The sequence below is a fragment of the Megalops cyprinoides genome, chromosome 7, assembly GCF_013368585.1.
Source record: "Megalops cyprinoides isolate fMegCyp1 chromosome 7, fMegCyp1.pri, whole genome shotgun sequence".
In the NCBI taxonomy this organism is placed as follows: domain Eukaryota; kingdom Metazoa; phylum Chordata; class Actinopteri; order Elopiformes; family Megalopidae; genus Megalops; species Megalops cyprinoides.
In genome coordinates, this window is record NC_050589.1 from 27540677 (window position 1) to 27554821 (window position 14145).

Genomic DNA, 14145 nt, shown 5'->3' on the forward strand with positions numbered 1-14145 from the left:
CTTTAGCACCTTTTCCCTAGTTAGTGTGTGCCCAGACAAAGTATGTGCATGCTGTTTTTTTACAGGTAGCCATGTGATGCCTTTTTCAGGGTACTGCTTGGTTGGTTGGTTTCCACTTACTGCTCATAATTGGAGAGCTGATCTATACATACTGGGGGCAAGACACTTCTCGAGAAAGTGACATTGATTTTTACAAAATTTCATTGAAAATGGAGGGAACCAAACATCAGCAGACAAAATAAAGGTAGTGCCATAATTTTAAATGACATTTTTTGCTCTTTGTTCAGTGAGTGGCTTATTAAAATATTTTTTTTTCTGAGCATTACACTCTCATCTTTCTTCAAATGGCCTGAAAGGAGTCACAGATGTTTAAACTGGAGCATTTATGGGAAAGTCATGTATGACCAGCTAACCATAAAAATAAAGAAGTGAAAGAAGAAGCAATTCCTCTTTGTCATGTTCTGAAGAAAAAAATAATAGTTTAATATATAATAGCTAATATATCCATGTAATAGGAATAAAAAGCTACTGTAACCTCAAGAACAGGGCGTTAAACCTATTGTATATTAATAAGTTATGTATAGTAGATATGTATATTAATGCATGAAATGCTAGTTCATATGTAATATAAACTTCTAATTTGTATTCACAGAGATTAGAGCTATATATCTGTGATAAACTTCATTTGTTCTGTCATGTGTTAATATTGACCAGCCAAAAGCCGAGTTGTTTATTACAACTCCCTATTACTGTAAGCTTGCAAGTGATTATGCTTCATCATTGGGGTAGAAATATTATGACCTTGCTTTGCATACCTGCAAATTGTGGATTAATAGCACTTAAAAGCAATGCTGTCGGATTGATACTAATTGCGATGGTAGATGTTCAAGGAACTAGATGCTTACAGCTCGTCTTTCTGAAACAAAACACGCTTGTTTCCTCTTTGTCTCATCATTGCCAGGTGCTTGTTTTCATGTATGGGCGCAGTATGGTCATTTGCATGATGTTCAGCCAGTCTCTGTCATCATGCCGTCTTCAAGTCCTGCAGAGGTGATATCGGAGCTCCGTTTGTCTTCTGTGGAGCCGGCGAGCGACTTCGCCGGGTGTTTCCTATTCCCAAGTCCGGCCCCATTATTGCATGCACAACAGGCTAATCAGCCATTTTTCTTCCTTTGTTCTGCGTTTTGCTGCTCTCATTAACGTAATGACTGTGCCCATCTGGGGGATCTCTGCCCACTGTCCTTTCATCCGCTTAGCCTGGGTGGGCGGTAGCGTGAACGCTGTGACTTCAGACCCTCGTTAAACCTCAACAAAGGTGATGCAGGGATTGTGCGCGTTTGGTTCACACCAGCAGAACAGTGCTTTTGAATGTCAAGGACAGCTTCCCTCGTGGATGTGTTGTAGATGCTAGTCTGTTGGTGGCCAGCAGAGGGGGCTAGGCTGTCACAGCAATACTGGCAGCTGTCTTAGCTCGCCATCTCCCTTCCCAGACAGGAGCTGCAGAGGCTCCTCTCTCTTGCTCTGGTCACATGAACGCGCGCACGCTTTAGAGTAGTCCCGACCAATCGCAGGCCCGCGTCTTCACATTCACACACCTGCGCACGTGTGGGTAATGATCCCCAGGAAGCTGTGCTCTCACCTTCCCCTCTCAAAATAAACCCTGGCACAGCTCCCCTTCTCTCTGCCCAGACTCCCGAACACAGCGCTGGCCCACCTCTCCCCTTCATGAAGGACAGACTCTGTGTGCATCAATCTGAAGCGCTCTGTCATGTCGAAACTGCCCGCTAAGATCACTGCTGGAAACAGAGGGAGAGGCAGAGATGTCACTTTTGAGCCAAGCTTGATGTTTACTTCTACCTGCCCCAGCTTTCAGACTGTGGTGCTCATTTCTGGTGCTGTTCAAACTGGCTGATAGTTCCTGTGTTACTGTAACCTTCCCTGGGTCCGCAGACGAAAACATGCAGTCTGGTAGAGTGCATCATGGGTTCTGTTTACATGACAAATTCTATAAATCCCCTTAGAAGTAAAATAATGACTGGCATAAAGTGTATCATTTACAGTCGTGTCACCATATCAATTGTATTTGCCAAAATAACCTATAAAGGAGTTTATTTATCTCTCTTTTATCATTTTATCATCTTTTATCATGTCTCCCTCCTTCTGCCCCTGTTCCTTGCGATTCAAAGTCAAATGTAATGTAAATATCAGCCTCTCTTTCCATGCCTGCATCTCCCATTTTGATTATAGAGAGAAGAGAGTATCTGTTCTGTCCCCTCCTTGATCTGTCCCAGCCTCACAGACAGTGAGAATGAGACGATGGATTACCCAGTGATAGGCCTCAGTGAGATGAATGAGTCATCCTGGCCACTCACTCTGCTTCCTGGTAAACTAGCAGCATCACCAGACGCTGGAGGGGAGCATTATCTGTTTGTTCTTAATCTTCAGGTGATGAGAGCTGTTTACCATCCCGTTGACAGCCGTAATGTGATTGGACGATCGGCCTCTCCGTTATACCAGCCAGTAATACTCAGGCTCTCCTGGGGCTATTGTCTCATTCATCTACACCAAGGTCACCCTGCGTATATGATATGAAACCTGGACCGTTGCAGCCAAACCTATAATATTTCTGGTGAGATGTATCAGCTCCTAGTAGCTCACCGGCTTGGGTGTAGCTTTTCAGAATGCTGTTATGGATATATTCTCAGCGCAGCTGTGAAAGTTTGGCTTGGTGCTGACGTTAATGAAAGTGATACAGATCGATCGTTCATGGGAGCCCATGATATCCAGCATGCTCTGTCCACTGTGCGTGTGTGTGTGTGTGTGTGTGTGTGTGTGTGTGTGAACAGGGGATGCTGTTCATTCAACTGGACATGTATGGAGTTTCTGCCATTGTAGCCGTTTGATGTCGGGCCAGGTTAACTCTGCTTCGTCTGAGGCAGATCAAACACAGGAAACTAATTCTGCGACTTCATCTGTGAGCGTTTGGAACACTCAGACCCGTTCTGTTTTTAATTATGAGCAGTACTACGGTGCAGTGTTGTGGCAATATAAAAAATCCCGATGCAACAGCCAGCCATATGTCCATATTTCATTTTATCTCAGAGACAGACTGGAAGCAGATTTTTTTTTTTGCTTGCAGTAATGCAGTACTTCAGTGTTGTCTATGTGGATGGTGCAAGTGCACTGTTGTATTTCACATACTACCACACTGTAGATATTTGAGTGAAGTTTCACATACCCAAGTAATTCACCTGACTTCACATCTATCCTTTCAAATAAACAATGGGAAATCTCCTTTTGGTTGTATTTACATCAATCCCAAAAGTGACTGAAAAACATTACTGCAACAGTGACTGGAAAATGTACCTTGCCACACCTTCTCATGGACGTGGCACAGATGTGAAGGAACTCATCCTGGAGCCAGATGGCTGCAAGCGCAAATCCTTGGTGGGACACTTATCAGATTGTACTTTACCTGGATTGTGTTGAAAAGCCGAGCTACAGCGATTAAGCCCCCTTTACATTTCTTGATGCCCACGATGAAACCACGTGCCAGTGGTAATATTCCAAGACAGCAAATCGGACAGAACTCTGCATGCCCTCTCCAAACCATTCTGTGGAAGATCGCTGGGCTTTCGGCTTTATCGCTGACCTCTGATGTGTCCCTGTCAGACCGCGACACCTCCTCAAGCATCCTGTGAAAGTGAGGGTGACAACGACTTTTTGCATGTCGACTGCATCCCTGACAAATCTTCCGATAAGTCCCCTTCACCTCAGTGCAGTTTGTTAACGCAGCTTGGCTTTGATACAGGGTTGGGGGGGGGGACTAAAAATACCCGAGTCCTGACCCCCTCACACCCTCTTCCCAGTCATTACAGTCACTTTAATTACTGTGCTCCCCTCTCCCACTTCCCTTCTCTCTCCCTCCCAGCGAGGAGTGCGTCGTAAATAAATGAGAGAGGACCCGCTCCAAAGTGCAGCTGTGTGCCTGTAATTAACTCCCCTATCGCTTTTTAAAGCCTGCTCTTCCGATGCTTGACGCACGATGACATCTACTTAATGAAGCCTTTATTTGTAGTTTGCTCTCCCTTTCCTGTTTTCTCTCGATTAACACCCTGCACTTAAGCGCTGGACTGTGCACCGAATTTTGCTCTGAAAATGCGCCACGGACCAGGCCCGTTTCGAGAGTGCTCTCTCTGTGAATCGCCAGCTCCTGTGGTGCCATGGGGAAGTTTTTGGAAAATGGTGCGGGCCTTATATATTTAACAATTTGTACGTAGGAAGGTGGCAGACAGATTCTCTTGCTTACCTCAGGGATTCATTTGTTTTGATTTTCAGGTCCAAGTCAAAGCAAAGGAGAACACACACACCCACACACATACATTCATGTTTTCCTACGGCGCTGGGCACAAAAGTTCACAGTTAAACTTTTTACCGAAATAAAAGCAGACATACTGTACACAAAGGTTTATTCAAGCAGGAGGCATTTGTAATGCGCAGGTCTTCCTCAGCTCGGTGCAAAAGGTCAGTAATTAGCCCGCCTCTGTGACGATCAACACTCCCTGGCCCAGACAGACGCGGGGCCAAAGCAAACGTTGAAATCGGAGGCCTGGGTGGGTGTGGCGCTGACATGAAGCTAACACCCAGACATGGAGTCAGCCGGAGTGCAAGGATGCCAGAGCAGCTTCGATCCTGCCGGCTCCTCTCCGGCTGCGCTCTCGTCCGAGCGCGCTAATGCGCCTCTCGAGCAGATGCAGACCTGCCCAGGTAGTCCCGTGTGCGGGTGGCGCCGCACGCTCCGGGTCTTGTAGGAATGGAGCCAACAGGTCCATTTGCCGACGGAGGTGGGGCTGGTGGGTGGGGGGGGGCGTCGGTTGTTGCGGGCGTACTGCGGCAGCGAGACTGACGTGCTCGCTAAGTGGGACGACATGGAGGCTGGGCGGACCCCATGCATCCAGACGGGCGCGAGGCAGACACAGTGGGCACACTCCAGAAGGAGAGCGAGGGGTGGCTGCAGTTTTCGGTGTGGCGCGTGCTATCACCCAGAGCCCGGCGGGGTAATCGTCTGAGAGGAGGTGTGGTGTCAGGAGGCGGGGGAAGGGGTAGGGGGGGGCGCGCAGCACTGAATCGCGCATGCTTTTAATATCCCAGAGAGCCAGAGATCGCATCTGCCCGACTCAGCACTATCAGAGATGGATGACTCATTGCAGGGCTTGTGAAGGACCTTATCCTCTTGTTCAGTGAGTCTCCTTGTTTAAAAAAGCCAGAAGGTTTCCTTGCTGCCACCGCTGCCTTAAGTGAGTACCATGTTTCATTTACTCTAATTATGTGAGGTATAGTAGCAGGCGCTGTTGCCCGCTGTACAGATTTTAAGTCGTATTGATTGTTCTGTGCATACAGTGTGCAGTTATTTACATTGGATTAATTTAATTAATGAAGAAGCAATGAGCGCAGAATTCAGATCACACTTGCGGCCAATATGAAAGAAGTTTGTTGTGTTCATTTATGGTGTGTGGTATTTGTTCTCTTTTTTCTCACAAAAATTGAAAAATTATTCTTGTTCTTCTTCAAAACAATATATTTATATTCTTTATTTATTTTTACTGTTCTTACCCATTTACTCTACACAAAATGGTGGTCAAATCCATGAATGAACTTTCCACGATGGAAAACCACATTGACGTATTTTAAAGTAGCAAAATAGGAAAAAAAAAAGAAAAAGCTTAGCTTGTTGATTGGCTAAATCCATTGTTGGCGGTTATGACAGCTTCCTGTTTCCTCCTGTTTCTCTGCATTTGCCAATGAAACAGCTGGGATACGGATGCAGCTATAATTCAGGAAAAAACACGCTATTGTTTCAAACTAAAGCTCTGAATACCTCAGTCACTGAAGTCAGTTTCCGCGGGCTTTCGGGGAATACCAGTGACAACAGGTAAGCAGGGAACTTGGCATTTTAAGGACTATCTGTCATTGAAGAAATTCAATGGAGCTCTTCAAAATAATCTGCTTTTCCTATTGTTGTTCCTGAGTTTGAAAAGCCATCATTCTTATAAAATGAGGGAGCTCACTGAGCTCATTGTTTAAGATAATGCTGCAGTTGTATCTTATATAGCTTTTTCACTGTTACTTTCTGTTGGTCAAGGGACAACTTTAAAAAAACCAACATGCACATGACATGGGTGAATTGGTCTTTTGAGATTACGATGCGTCAGGATTGTACACTATCACTTCAGACTGACTGCATGCTGTTTAATTTGCTGCTCTGTCCTCTTTGACTCAGAAATGATTTTGCCTCTTTCTTTCATGAGTGCCTCTTTTTGCCAGCTGCCATCGTCTTAAGAGCAAAGCTTTGCCAATGCAGAGGAACAGCCTGTGAAAGTTTCTCTGTAATTTTATGATGAAAATGCAAATGGCGAGAAACTCTGACATACCACAGAAAAGGGGGCCATTAAACAGTCTCGATTTTGCTTGAGGACAAGTCCGAGGGCCAAGACAGGGGGAGAACAGGCAGGGGGAGAAATCTGGAGTAATTAGAAAGCATATCTCTCAGGAAGTTGAGGAGATCACTGTGTATCTGAGAGTGATGTTTTCTCACAAATGAACCCAACAGAGAGGAACGGCTTAGACGCTAATCAAGGTCATGCCTGTGCTAAGCGGGTGTCATACGGTCATGCGGTCAACATGTGATTGGCCAACAACGGGAAGCCCTCGGACATGGCCATGTAGAACTAATGCTGACACTGCCTGCCCGGTGCCCCGCTGAGCCCCGAATGCGAGGGACATTGTGTGGCGGGAAGGCCAAACAGCATGGGACAGAACCCGGGCCGCAGCTTCACTGCCCAGTTTAATTGGGATGTTCTGGGAGGCGCGGCAGGAGCCAAGTGCAACGGGGACATTGGACTAAAGGACCAGCTGTGACCGTCAGCCCGTCCATCGTGTGGTGTTTAAAGTAATTCCCTCACAAATGTGTTGTACAGGTCAAGCTAATTTACTATAGAATTAGACTAAGCAGAACGTTTCTCTTAAACAGAGTCATGTGGTTTTGACAAGTTACGAATGTATTTATAGCTGTTCTGTTGTAAAATGACTTCTTGTCTTCTCTGTGTGGTTTACTCCTTTAGGGAGCTGCTGGGGAATTGAGTCTCTATTTCAATAGAGAGGCACCACACACAGTAAAAAAATGCCAAGCATGTCCCTGCACATCCAGCGGGCAAAAGATTTCAAGCGACTTTGGTAAACGTGGCTTTTCTATCGCAGATGCTCTGTTTAAGTATCAGCCACGGTGCGTGGTGCGTTTCACCCTTCCATCAGTAGGTGGCAGTATGCTGCAGAGTGGGGAGCTCACGCGGCATCAAACGCAGAGGATGCGAGCGCTGCAGGACTTGTGACATATGCACAGGCTCTGCCCGCCTCTCTGAAGCGCTGCATTCTCGCTCGTCAGCTGAGCAGCTCTGCCCCAAGCCCAAATGCTAAACGCACATTTGCTTCATGATTTGGAGATGCACAATAGCAGCGGGGCAAAGTAATGCTGATTTATGCAGCAGGTGGGTGCCAGGGCTTCACCGCTGATAGTATATTTAGCTTCCCTTGTCTAGTCAGGTTAGCACAAGTTAACTTAGGGTAGGGCTTGAATAGTGTTATGCTCACACTCACTGGTTGGGGACTGTTGTTAGCGTGGTCTGACACTGTTGCTCATTCAAGTTGAATGGAAACATGTACGTGTTATTGTGCTGGAAGTTGCTCTGGATAAGAGTGTCTGCTAAACGAATGTAATGCAATGTATGATCTGTAGGGCCTGATGCAGATGTAATAGCACTAAACTGATTGTTGGGGCGAAAGGATGGATAGCTTTTTGGCTCGGTTTGTTGAAGTAAATATGCAACACGTCCCTGCAGTTGAGTGGGACTCTTCTCTGGAGATTTATCACTGTAAAAGTTGGTCACGTGACCAGGCTTGGCCGGAGTGGAGTGATGTCACAGCTTTTGGCCCTCTGTTCGGCCGCCGCGTCAGTGTGTAAAGACATCCCGATGACATGTCTGATTACAGGTTAGCTCGAAAATAGCCAGCGGTGGCACGGAGTCAGCGTCGCGGCTGCGAGCACTGATGCGTCGACTTTTTAAGTACAGGATTAGCCCTGACTATGTGTTTTGGGGAGCCGGGGCAGACTGCTCGAAAAGCAATGGCTCACATTTCTAGTTTGTTTGGAAAAAAAGGCTCAAACCATTGCCAAAGGTTTAAATGTTACCATTACGCTTGTTTTACTCTCTCATACACATTACCTAAGCCGTAGGTCAGTTTTCAGGTATAGTTTATTCCATTTGCCTTTAATGAAATATTTGAGATAACCATCATCAGACCCTCTGTGTCATGGATATGCCTCAGCTATATCTCATTATGTGGTTCTTATGAGTCACCGCCCTGACTCTCTCTCCCTCAATAAAGTCACTCCGTACTGCACAAATGGGAGCACGTCCCAGCCAGGGGAAACTCTCAGAGCAGTTTCTCCCCTTCCTGTCTGCTCCCGATGACAAAGTCGTTACGCGGCTGTCCCGGAGCACGTGTTTCCTGGTCCCAGAGGAGGCCACTGGTGCGGGACACTGTTCGGCGCGAGCGGTGCACCTCCTCCCCTGGGGTGGAAATTTCCATGCAGACGCACACCAGGCTCTGGCCACATCTGTTTGCCTTGGAAAGTGAATTCCAAGGCTGGTTAATTGGGCCTTTCCACCCATCCTCCTCAGACGTCCTAATGAAAAAAAATAACCGAGAGCCATGCACACATGCACATATACACATGCACATAGACACATACACATACACACAAAGACACACACACATATGCATACGCATACGCATACACACATACAGAATACACGTACAATAGAGAGATGCAGGGAGATAGAGATAAAAATCTGAATCAGAGAGACACAGAAAAGAAACAGACGCAGAGCACAAGGAGGAAGGCATAGGTTTCAGAAGAGAGATGGGCCTCAATTCATCACCCTGTCTAGTGCCAAACAGTGACCCAGCGGAGACACAGCAGTTCAGCAGCTTCCATTCGCAGCGTTGAGTTGCACAGTAGGCTGAGTGGTCACACCCTGAAAGGGCAGGACAAAACTGATCTGGCAGCACTTTAGCATCACAGGGCTGGCTCAGGGCAATGCTGTATGCATCAATTGCTAAGGCTACGTTTAGGGGCCTGCAGCCTCATGGATTAAATTGATGCAATTCTTGATATCCTGAAAGGACACTGGGGAAACAAGAAAGTAAGATGGGGCAGGGGGGGAGGGGGCTTTCCTGAAAGTATGAAAAACAGAAGAGAACAAGACTGAGCTGTGTCTTTGTGCATATCTCGCTCATTGCACCTTGCGCCTTTGCGCTCTGATTGACACAGAACTAAACGAGATCCCAGGATACTGTTAAACCATTACTCCATTACGTTAAGTTAACCTCCTGGCAAGGAACCTATCTACGCTGCAGACAGTGAATCCAGCCTGTTCTAATAGAGTGTTACAGTGTTTGGTACAAGCATCAGAGCTGAAAACCGATAATCTTTTTGTCACCCTACAGCTAATTAAACAGCGTGGCTCCTGCAGCTAATGCAGTCTATGTGTCGGGCCGCAAATCAGGATGGCTCCCACATTCTTCTCCGTCATGACGCCATCTCGGTCTATTAATAGGGGCTGTCGCCATTCTTCAGCTTGATGAAGACACCCGTGCACCATATCATTATTTCCTGCAAGCATCTGCTCTCGCGGGGAGCTAACCTGCCGCGCGGTTCCAGGAACGCTGGCGCACGTCTCCCCCAGCATGAAATATGGATGTTTGTGTCACCGAGCAAGCTCGCTTGGGTCTCATTAATATTTTCAATTAAGGTGGAGTCCATTTGCAGTGGCGTGGCATCTCCATATGTGCTCAGCTTAACACAGACAATGGAAGAGCTCACCAGGAGAGAGGCCTGTTTTGCTGTTTCCTGGGGCACTTGCACAGATCAGTTAACGCAGTGGGCAGATGTGTTTGTTTGGCCCTTGGTCATATTCCGTCCGAGCTTCGATTGGTAAATGTCAATCAAACTCAATCAATTGCTCTATCCGCAAGAAAAAGACTGAGTCTGGTTGCTAAGAGACGGATTGATAATCGTCTCTCGCCGAGCGGTAGAGCCGGCCGTGTGTTGTCCAACCCCTGTTTGAGCAACGCGCGACTCTGAGAGGGCAGAAGGGATGCGGCGGATACGTTTCCTGGAAACGTATCCGCCGCGTAAAATAAAACAAAGAGACGTACGTGTTCAGGTATGATGTGCCGCAATTAGTGGCATTAGCGGCATTAGCGTTGCTGTGTGTCTGTGCTCACACCTTCAACAGTTCCGCAGTAATGGCCTCGCTCCACTGACCTACATCCACGCCCACACAGTGAGAGCTCTCAGACCGCGGCATGCGTCGCACATGTATTTTCGGAGTATTTTCTGGTAATTTCACACGCTGGAAATCTGCGCCGTTCCGCTCCTCCAGCTGTCAGCTGGGAAACTGTGTTGGATAGATGGCGGATCAACAGGAAGCGCCCCGCACGTTTCGATGATTTCACTCGCTGGCAGGGCTTCACTCTGCTGTGACTGTGCTTTCCTCAAGGGTTCAGCTGCTTCAGCAAGAGACACAAACTTACGATAACGCCTGTGCGAAACTGGGGAAAGGTGTCTGAGAAATGTTCTCAGAGTGATAAACTGTATAAATGACAATTTTTGTTGCATTTTGGAGACTTAAACGCCAATTCCTCTGAAGCTGGGATTGTGCTTCCTCCCTCTTGTAGGTCATTAAAGGTCATTATGAAACCGTGCTCTGAAAATTTGGTAATCTGTCCAGTGAGGGAACTGGACTGCACAGAAACCTGTGTAAATTTTAGTTACCTGTTCAGAGAGGGTTGTAGGTTGAACTGTAAGAGAGAATCTTGCCCCTAATAGCCATTCAGTCAGTGTGAACCCTGTCCCCGTGCACAAATGCAGCTGCTGCCATTGACACAGAACAGGTGACCACAGAATGCGTCAGCCCTTTGGCCAGAAGCAGCTGCCTGGCATGATCACTGTGCGGTGCAAGCCTGTCGCAGGAAAAGGCCTCTGAAGTCTGAAATCGCATATTGTCATGCATGCAGCCAGTCGCAATGGGATGTAGCTTCAGTCAGAGAAATAAAAGCGGGCAATGAAAGCTCTATTCACTGCAGATCAACAGCCTACATCAACGCGTGTCTTCATGAAAACTGTTGCGGCTCAGGCTCTTTTCTTTAAACACAATGAGCTGACAGAAAGAAAGTTTCTGAAGCGAGTGTGGCGTATTGTCGAAGCTGATCTGACCGGTCTGGAGTAACTCGGGTTTTTGGAGTCAGTTCCTACAACCCTTGCCGATCGCCCTCCTTGTTAAGTGAATATAAACAGTGGATTAGCATAACAAAGAAGCCCTTTACCCTCGGTGCAGGCCTCAAGCCTGGGCTGCCGTCGCCATGGAAACCTGGCCACACCGCTTTGGCTTAGGGGTATTAACATATTGCTGTGGGCTTTATAGGATAGGCCCTGTATCCTTCTGTTGTGGTGAACTAATGCCAAATCCCCCCTTTAATATCATTAATGTCAAAGCTTTGCACTTTTAAATGGCTGAATCCTCTCTGCTTTGAGCCACTTATAGCACCCATTAATCGATAGTTATTTTCATTGGGGGAAAAATTAATGCACATCGTGAATTTTCCTTGCCTTTTTGGTTCCAGGAGAAGATCTGAGTAAATGAGCACTGCTGCAGTTCATAGCCTGCTTCTTTTATGCTAATTGGAACTGTAATAACTTTGATTCATGCAACCTATTAAATGTATCTATTCATAATTCATAATAATTTATTCATTTATTCATAATAATTTTGTAGCTGACAAGTCTGGTTGGCAGGAGGAGTTAAACATTTCTCGTGGTTTACAAGCATCAGCAATGTAAAGATTGTAAGGTAGTGTTCCTATGATTACTTTTTTTTTCAAAAGGACAAAAAGTAAATAAAGCTTTTAAGTACTGTGAGCCTTGCTCTTCAGGACAGCACAGACCTTGACCTGGGCTGCTGTGGTCAGTTTTGGGACAATGTGCAGAGGTGGCAGCCACCCAAACGAGTCCAAACAAGGCAGACCAATGTGCTGATGGTGGATGTCATCAGAGTTGCGGTGGGGCTGGACGGATTAGTGCCCGAAGTGACTAATAGGACACAGAAGGCCCCCTCGTGATAAAACGGCTTATCTCACCTTCTGGAACCACGCTCTGAAGGCTCGGCCGGTCCAAACGGCCAAGGCCATAATCCTAACATCTGTTGATGGGGGGCTTGTGCCCCATTCACCGTAATGGCCGTGCGCTCCGATTAAGCAACAACTGATCAGCACGGAGATTAATAGAGATAAAGGCCTGCTTTTCCAATATGACCAGGATAAGCTGACTATGCAGCGAATGCCTCACCAGACAGGATTACGCCCTGTCCAATCACTTTTACAAATGAGGGTGGATCTCAGAGATGTTTTTTTTGTTCCCCTGTTTGTTTGTTTAGGAGCAGGAAAACACTTCCTGAGCTTTAAAAAAAAAAGAAAAATCTTGTTGAGTTGCATCTGTGTTTCTCATAACATAGAAGGCATGAGGTTTATTTTCCATAATGGGTTCTGCGATCTGTACGGGCAGAACAAAGTTCCATCGAACAGATGGAATGTGCACAATGGGTTTTGTCTGCTCCGGGTCTGCGGCCCGGTACCCGTTCCCATGCCTCCTTGCATTTTCACAGATAATTCCCAGAGAGAGTCCGGTCCTCTCCTGCCGCCCTCCCCCTGTCCGTGTCTTCCCTGCTGTGGAATGGCTAGCACAGTCGCTCCGGCTGGAGATCGTCTGGACTCTAATTGCGTTAGAATGTGTGGCGGATCGACGATGCAGCTCCACTTGCCTTAATGAACGCCGGGAGAATTAGATTCTGTTCTGGGAACAGGGCGGCTCCTCGGTTCTCTCACTGGCCCTTGCCAGGGCTGTGTGTGGGATGGGGTCTTGGATCAGTCTGATTCATTCATATTCTACCTGGCACAGAGATAAACGCTCCCATTTCCCCTCAGCTGAAAATGGTACTGGGCTCTCTTTGGGTGGGTTCTGGCCTGTCTGCTGTGTCTGTTGGGGGCACTTTTTCCCCTATCCCTGCATGCTCCAGCATTGGTCTTCCCTGCCTGTCACACGGAATGAATAATGTTTTTAAGTGTGTTTCCAGTGAGTGTTTTATATTTTCAATGGTACGAAGCCAGCATGTCCTTCTTTCCTAAATGGATGGATCCTAGGGCTGGATTTAATCTTAACTGTGGAAAATACACACCCATGGCTGAAACAGAGGTTGCTGTTCACTAATGTTGAGTGATTTTTTCGTATTTGAAATTGTTTAAGTCATAGTTCCAAGTTTCTCAGCAGTGCTATGTGGCGCAGTTCACATGTTGATTCAGTGAAATTAGTGACTTTGGTGAATTGTCACTATAACCATGTTAAAGCAGTTTTTTTATTGAAGTCAATTTGTTTTTGTGTGTTTGTTGTGTCATACAAAACTGACACTTTCAAGCACATTTCTCCACAAAGATGTTTGCAGCGTTTTTACTTTTCTAGTTCATATTCCCACATTTTGCTGTGGCTTTTACGGCAGAAACCTCCAGGTGTGCCACAGACCTTCTTTGTGAGAGAAGTGAGTGTCGTATAAATACGTTTTAAAGCACTGTGTAATAGCTGCAGCCAATGCCTCCTCTCTGGGGGGCAAAAATGGAAGCAATCAACGACAGTTGTGGTATTGGAAACTCTCCTGCGTAGCAACTGGGCCCAAGTTCCAGGCATGCCTGGAGGACTGGAGCCCAGTGCGCTCACACCACTGTTGGGTGGAGCGGCAGGAGTGCGTAGGGGTGGGTGCAAGAAAGCCACCACAGACTGGACACTTGGGCGACCTCATCTTGGCTGCAGTGCGGGGGCACTTTGATCCATTGCTGGAAATGCAGCCCTTATCTTCTCAGTTGCAGCCGGCGCATGACCTTCGTCCATTGTCACAGCGGTGCTCGGCCGTGCGTTGGTGGGACCGGCAAGCGGAGGTGTGTGGGAGGGGTCCAGCAGGGTCCAGATGCCCGCTCTGT